General features: G+C 36.7%; 1 pseudogene; it reads left to right on the top strand.

Annotated features, from left to right (window-relative positions):
- Window positions 1–655: 655 nt before the first annotated feature.
- Window positions 656–3651, top strand: LOC106988795 (40S ribosomal protein S23-like; annotated as a pseudogene).
- The last annotated feature ends 4508 nt before the right edge of the window (window positions 3652–8159 follow it).

Raw genomic sequence — 8159 nt, 5'->3', positions numbered from 1 at the left:
GCTTGGGCCTTTAAGTCAGATACAACTGGGTTAGAACTCCTCTGCTTCTTATTGACTACAAACTTGGAAAATTTAATTAACTTCTCTGAGCTTCACAGAGCATACTTAGTGAAAAGGTGAATATTAAAGAGATCCTGATGTCCACCGTACAACGTTTTTGAACATAGACTAAAAGCGGGTAAAATGCCTAACAGAGTTTCTGGCCCATCCTTGGCACTCAGCACAAGTTTACTTCCTATCCCATTCCCTCCATTCTATAGCAGACGTGGCATTGCCATCAACACAATTGAACAACTATGTGATGGAAAACATTTGGAATGGCTACAATAGAAAGTAAAACCAACAGACATTTACTTTGTGTAGGAAACACAGCTCACTAGTTGTTATATTGGACAAAACAACATGAAATTGCTGAAATTCAGTCATTTTTGAACTACCAAAACAATTTCATATCTTTCAATCTAATAGAATGACTTGTGTGTTGAGTTCAAAGAGGAAAGCAATATTGACTATCCTTTGAACTTTTTCCCCCTCTTCTCTTTCTGTATCTCAAAGAAGACATTGCAAAGTCCATAATATGGGTGCTTCTGCTATCCTTTTAGCCCCAGAAAGACTATGAGAGCATGAAGCTACAGAGATAAATACATTAGGCAGGATGCCAGAGAGAGGGCCTGAAGAGCTGCCTGATTCCAACACTGGAAACATCCTGATAACAGGACGTTTGGTGAGTCACTTCCCCTCTTTTGGCCTGGACTGATCACGAGGATGAAATTGGGGAGCCCACCCAACCATCCTGGAGAGCTGTGGAGATCCTTGAGACTCAAGCTGGGCAAGCACTCTGTGTTTTCAGCTGGGAAGATCTGTTAAGGCCAAGAAATTATTTTAACAGAAATTAATTTGCAAGAATAATAGAACACTGCACATTAAGCACTCAAGTGGCTATTATTTATGAAATGTCAACAAGCATTTGTAAAACACAAATGACAGTCGGACATGAATCCTGCTCTTTACAGAACTAAGAAAACTCATGTGAGCTGTACCTGCTAGTGTGTTATAAGCTTTCCATGTGCTAGCTCTTTTAATACTTAAAGTAAACCTATGAGGCAATATTTACATATGTAAATAAATATTTACAGTATTTATGTATGTAAATAAATATTTACAGTATGTAAGCAGCAGAGCCTAGAATTCACGTGTGGCCTCTGTATTTCCGCAATCTGTACTCTTTCCTCTCCAATACATTGGCATGGGCTAATTCAAGTTCCTAGAGTGTTCAGCCCTAGCCTTTTAGCCCAAATAACAAGCATGACATGTCTATTATAAACACCAACAAGAAATAAAAAACATTGAATCAGTACTTGTGGGTGTATAACACGACATGTAAAGGGAGCAATGTGAGTGAAGCCATGGAATTCAACAGAACATTTGGTCTGCTTGAGAATTTGAATTGGGCTGCTGGGGCTGGACACTGCAGAAAGGAGTTCTTTGGACTAGGATGGTCCCATCAGTCAAAAATGCAAAAATATATCTCAGGCAACAATATAGAACAACTGCAAAGCCAAATAAGTTGTAAATATTATTTGAAGCTTAATGTTCTTCACTATCCATTCACACTCATAACTTAGATCAAATTTTAAAAGCACACTTTAGTAGACACAGAGGTAAGTTGGGTAAGATACTTCCTTGAGTCTTCATAAATCTACCTACGAGAGATGTACAAAATTTGAAAGAAATAGCTTTCTCTTTGCTGTTATCTTCTAACTCAAATTGAAGGTTGAATTTTCTCATCAGAATTGTGGAATACGTCCTTTTTGTTCATCTTCAAATGCCCCTAGGTTAATAATGAACTGGGAGATGAAAGTCACATCAGTGGTAGAGTATGGGGAGTGGTTGTCCAAAATAAGTTTTGCAATTTATGTCTATGTTTGTGTGAATGTGTGTATGTGTGCATGTGCATTTATACCTAGATCAGTGTTGTGTATTTCTCTTTTGTTGCTGTTGCCATTCTTTCAAAGCTCCTCTTTTGTTCTCTAATTCAAATCTTTGTCAAAGCAGTTAAGTGTGAAATTCAAATACATACAGCAAATGTATTTGGATTGACTTCCTTGGCAGTTCTGTATAATATGTTCTTGATGTCAATCTTTCTGACTAAGAAGTGGACCCACAAAATGTTGATAGATATTATGGTGACAAGCTAAAACATCTCTCAGACATCATATAACATTTTAAAGATATAAACCAGAAATAAAAGGGAGAACTGTAAGGTCAAGATAATGGAAATTCTAGGCAGCCAATATTTGAATTCTGACTCTCCATTTAAGAAAAAAAGGAGGGTTTAATTTTTGTTTTTCCTTATCCAGAGTTTCCCTCATCATTCATTCGTTTATTTATTCATTCATTCTTATATTATTCCCAATGCTGGTAGAATCTAGTGTTCAGTTCTTTTCATTTGAAGTTCTGCTCACATTTTGTTGATGAATTTAAGTTGCTACAATAGCCCTTGTATATTGGTATCATTTTTCCTTAACAAATTCAAGGAAAGAGTCTAATTATAAAATGGTAACTGAGAGAAAGAAGCCTTTTCATTTCTTCATTTCTTTTCCAAACTCACTCCTACAAACAAGCAACTCTTCTGAACAATCCTGGCAGTCAGAGACATCATTTGCAAACGTCAAACTTCAGACCCACCACCTGTCCCTGCCGTGACTCATAATATAAACATAGACCCTCTGTGTAGCCTGTTTCCTAGAAGTTAAAAACATAACTCACAGCTGGTGTCTCCCCTTCTGAGAGGCCACTGTGTATGAGAGGCCCTTTCATGGAGTGAGCCAGGGTCCAGCAAAGCCTTGCATAAATTTTCAGTCTTAAGAGCCTTCACAAGCTTATGTTTTTCTCCAAATGTATTAGTGTAATCTGAAGCACCATCGCTCCAAGATCCCTATAAAGTCCTAAGGGACATCCCCATCATGCACTTCAAGCTTCTGCCACAAATATCCTGCCTCTTTTCCTCACCCTCATCAAGATGCAGTTATTCTTCACTCTTGCCTAGATATTTGTATTCTATTAAAGAGTGCTCAGGCCTCAGTCATCCATATCTGTGAATTAGATTGTGCTTGACACAATGACAGAATGGCCACATTCAATTGCTTCTCATCCACGTTTGATACTATATATTTTTGTTTGTTTACTTTCAAAATACTTTTTAGAGCTCTTTTGCTCAGGCCTGTGGTGCCAACAGAATGAGCAAGTGCCAGAAACCTCGGTAGCTACCAAGGAGATCAGAAGTAGCATGATAAACAATACAAGAAAGCACATTTGGGCACAGCCCTGAAGGCCAACCCTTTTGGAAGTGCTTCTCATGCAAAAAGAATTGTGCTGGAAAAAGTAGGGGTTGAAAGAAAACAGACAAATTCTGCCATTAGGAAGTGTGTCAGGGTCCAGCTAATCAAGAATGGCAAAAAAAATCACAGCCTTTGTACACAATGACGGTTGTTTGAATTTTATTGAGGAAAATGATGAAGTTCTGGTTGCTGGATTTTGTCTCAAAGGTCATGCTGTCAATGACATTCCTGGAGTTTGCTTTAAGGTTATCAAAGTAGCCAATGTCTTTTGGCCTTATGCAAAGACAAGAAATAAAGACCAAGATCATAAGTTTTGATGATGAAAACATGACAATAATAAATTTTAATATGCCAACAAATAATTAAATAATAAATAAATAAATAAATAAAATATTCTTTAGAAAGAAATAAGGTTTGTATGAATCTCTTAAACCTATTGTCCATAGGAAGACTCTAATTCACTGAGGACAAAGGTTTGTGTAAACAATTCCAGAAAAATAGAGGATGGGCAAAAAGAACAGACCTGATATAGAATTTCTCAAGCTGGGGGCACCTGGGTGGCTCAGTTGGGTAAGCCTCCAATTCTCAATTTCAGCTCAGGTCATGATCTCATTGTTCATGGGTTCCAGCCCCGAGTTGGGCTCTGCTCTGACAGCATGCAGAGCCTATTTGTGATTCTCTCTCTCTCCCACCCTCTCTCTGCCCCTTCCCCACAAGAGTGTGCTCGCTCTCTCTCTCTCAAAAATAAATAATAAATAAAATAAACTTTAAAAAAAGTATTTGGCAGACAGACCAAGAAGTGGATCTGCTAAAAGATTTATAGTGGTTGTTATATATCTGCTTTGACCATCTAGCCCAGGGAGTAGCAAATTTTTTTTAGTAAAAGGCCATAGAGTAAAGATTTTAGCCTTTTTGGGCTATGTAATTTCTGTCTCAACTACTCAACTCTCCCGTTGCAGTGCCAAAGTATTGTGGGTGTGTTCCAATAAAACTTTATTTATAAAAACAGAGGGTGGGCTGAATTTGGCTCACAGGCCATACTTTACAAACTCTGATCTGGTAAATGGTAAAGTCCATAAGTACATGTACCTGCATATCCAAGCAATCAATACTCAAATTCTAAGAGTTAGTTAGGAGGTGGGGCTCTTATTCCTCAATCCAGTGCCTATCATCTAACTGATTCATGTTATAAATGGATCCTTACCATTGGTTAGTGAGTTGATGCTGAGGTTCCACGGGTACTTGTAAATCACTACAATATCTCTTGGAAGCTGAATCATTATCTTTTCACAAGTGAAGTGAAAGGGTTCAGGATACAAAAAGCTAACAGGGAAAAACAGAAATTTCCATTTCCTAATGCTTGCCACCACTCTTCAGTGTAGTAACAACACTCAGAAGTAATATTCCAGATCAGCTAACTGTTTCTGTTGCTACTGTAAAATGCAAACATAAATAACCTTTAGATTCATTTTCAGGGCACCTGGGTGGCTCAGTCAGTTAAGCATCCGACTTCAGCTCAGGTCATGATCTCACGGTTCGTGAGTTCAAGCCCCACATCGGGCTCTGTGCTGACAGCTCACAGTCTGGAGCCTGTTTCAGATTTTGTGTCTCCCTCTCTCTGCCTCTCCTCTGCTCATGCTCTGTCTCTCTCTGTCTCTTTCTCAAAAATAAATAAACATTAAAAAAAATTTAGATTCATTTTCTAGTTGACAGTATTCTTGCCTTCTTTTAAACAATAAATGTGGCTAATACTATGTTAATGTTAGAAAGAACAAATTTTGAATGTCAAATGAATAATACAATAAAATTAAGAGATAATAATTATCATAAGGGTACAAGTTTTTGTTCCTTCATTATTCCAACATTTACCTAATCAAACTACTATAATTTTTGCTCTCAAGTTAGGAAATCTGACCTTAAAATTTTAAATGACTGGCCATATATATATATATATATATATATAGCATAGTTTTTAATTGTTTGTCTTTCAGAAATTCATTTTAATTCAAAGTTATAGGGAGAAGGTTTTCTTTCATGGTCTCCCAAAGAGATGTTACCCTTTCCCTTTATTTTATTTTTAAGCAGATCTTATTTTCATCTTGAGTATCCATGGATTGTCAATCTGATCATATTGCCCACATTGGGCCAGATGGATACAGAGTTCTCTTAGATCACTTTATTCTAATTTCCTGGAGCTGTGCTTAAATTCTGGAATGTGGGGTCTCATATAATATGAAAATATTTTTGAGGAGAACCTTCCAGTCTCTGAATCTCCTGTCCAAGAAGGTATTTGCTGATATATCTCTATCCCATCAGTTGCTTGGCCATCTATTTGTAATCAGTGGCCTCATGAGTACTGGAATTAATCATGATGAACACATAGTCCTTTGCAACAAAGTCATGCCTACTGTCTCTGTACCGGGCTTCTTCTGATTACCTATTAGGCTTTCTCACTATAGTCCTGCATTTATCCACAAGTGTGTTATATAGTCTGGTGCATCAGTATGATTATCTTCCCTTGCAGATATCCATCCTTAAAGGCCAGAGATCCAGCATATCTTAGATATGTTTGGGTGATTTTACCTCAACTTTCCCTCTTCTTAAATATTTCCAAAGTTTTGCTACCTCATGAGTCAAACTTATGCCATCCATTTGTTAGTTTTCTTCCAAAAATGTCTTTTACATTTTCTGTAGGACTTCTGATATCTATTTTTTATTACTGCTCCTAATGTGTCCCCTGGACATAGCTTAGATTTTTCTGAGTGAATGCAAATGCATTTCAGCCCTGCCACCATAGAATTACTGCTATTTCTCTTTGGTTGTAAGAATGAAACACAGATCCTTCAGAAATACATGTAGTGATTACCTCCATCTTTAGTCCCAGAGTTGGATAACAATCAACACTGCCAGTAGATTATTATTCTTAAATTCTCTGGCTGTATGCTTATATCCAAATTATTTTTGGGATTTGGGAAAGCACTCTGCTGTAGCTTCCATGTATTTATATCATTCTTATTTTTGGTCTTCTTTAAAAAATAAATAATTGATGACAAGCATATGACCAGTTCCACAAGCTGTTTGAGGAAATGGTTGTACTTTCCTAGTCACTAGAGGCAGAATTTGGGCAAATATTACCCTAATTACCTGGTTGAGTTTTTTATTACGGGTCTCTGTTCAATCCGAAGTCTCTGAAAGCATTGTCATCCTTCATGCTAGTTTCCCTTTCAGAGGTCCTTTCTCTCAGAGGAAAGCAGGAAATTTTGACAAGGCTGATTTAATTCAGCTGTTATGCCAAGGCTGCTTCAAAATGTCAATGCTGAATGTCAAAAGAATGTTTTTGATGCCAAACTATGTATGCAACAGCCATCCCTGGCCCTCACCCTATCCTTGACCCTTTCTTCCAAAGAACACACCAGCTTTTCTCTTATTTTCCACTTACAACGTCTGTGGTCACTAAGTCTCCATGGGATCTGAGGCAATTTTCCAAACCCTCTTTATTCAGTCAGCTTCTCATTGGAAAGTGTCTTACATGATATTTCCCCATCATTCACATTTAATAAGATCTCTGGGATTTCTCCTGCACCTGATTTACATAGTTTAGGGGATTTACATATCCCCCCTTTTTTTTTAACATATTATTATTACCTAAAATTCATACTTTATTCAGATTTTACCCAATTTTACCAAATGTTTTGCTGTTTCAGGATTCCATCCAGGATTCCACATTAAATTCAATTAATATGCTTCCTTCTAGGCTTCTCTAGACTGTGACAGTTTATCAGACTTTCCTTGTTTTTGATAGTTTTGAAGGTCTTGAGGAATACTGGACAGGAATTTTGTAGAACATCTCTGAATTGGGTTTTCTTTTTTCTTATGATTAAACTGGAGTTATGGATTTTTGGGAAAAGGGCCACAAAATTAAGATGCTATTCTCACCACATCATAGCAAGAGTTCATGCTACCAATGTGATATCACTGTGAATATAAACTGTGATCACCTGGTAGAGGAGTGTTTGTCAGATTCATGCTATAAACTTACTATTTTTCCCCTATTCTGTAATATACTATTTGGGAGGAGTCACTGTACACAGGTCCCACTTAAGGAGTGGGAAATTATGCCCATTCCCCATACCTTGAGAAGGGAGTATCTACGTAAATTATTTGGAATTCTTCTTCAGAAGAAAGTTGCCCATTCTTCTTTGTTTGTTTGTTTGTTTGTTTGTTTTCTATTTATCATTTATTTATATGAGTATGGGCTTATGGATATTTATTTTATACTTTGTTATAGTCCAATATTGCATCACTTATTTGCCCCTTAATTTGTTCAAGCTTTGGCTATAAGAAGTTCTTTCAGTTGGCTTCTGTGCCTTTTGGCATACTCCCATAGTTGTGTGTGGCATTTTGTTTAGTTTTGTTTTCAGTTTCTCCTACATTCTGGCACTATAATATGCTCCAGGCTTATCTTGTATATACCTACCCCAGTCCTAGAATTAAGCTTTTCTTCAAAGAGCTTTGTGTCATTTTATTTGGAGAATAGTGTTAGAAACCAAAAGCTTTTATAAGTTCATCTGTGTCTTTCACAGAATGAAAGATTTTAATTTTAACAAAGTCCAATTTATCATCTTTTTCTTTCATGGATTGTGCTTTTTGGTGTTATATCTAAAAGGTCATCACCAAACTGAAGGTCACGTGGATTTTTCTCCTATGTTTTCTTATAAATTTTCATGGTTTTACGTTTAGGTATATAACACACTTTAATTTTGTGTAAGGTATAATATCTGTGATTAGGTTCACATTTTTTAAGTTTATTTATTTATT

This window comes from Acinonyx jubatus, chromosome X (assembly GCF_027475565.1).
Source record: "Acinonyx jubatus isolate Ajub_Pintada_27869175 chromosome X, VMU_Ajub_asm_v1.0, whole genome shotgun sequence".
Classification (NCBI taxonomy): Eukaryota; Metazoa; Chordata; class Mammalia; order Carnivora; family Felidae; genus Acinonyx; species Acinonyx jubatus.
Note: the sequence above shows the minus strand (reverse complement) of the source record. Positions and strands in the feature narration are given on the sequence as shown.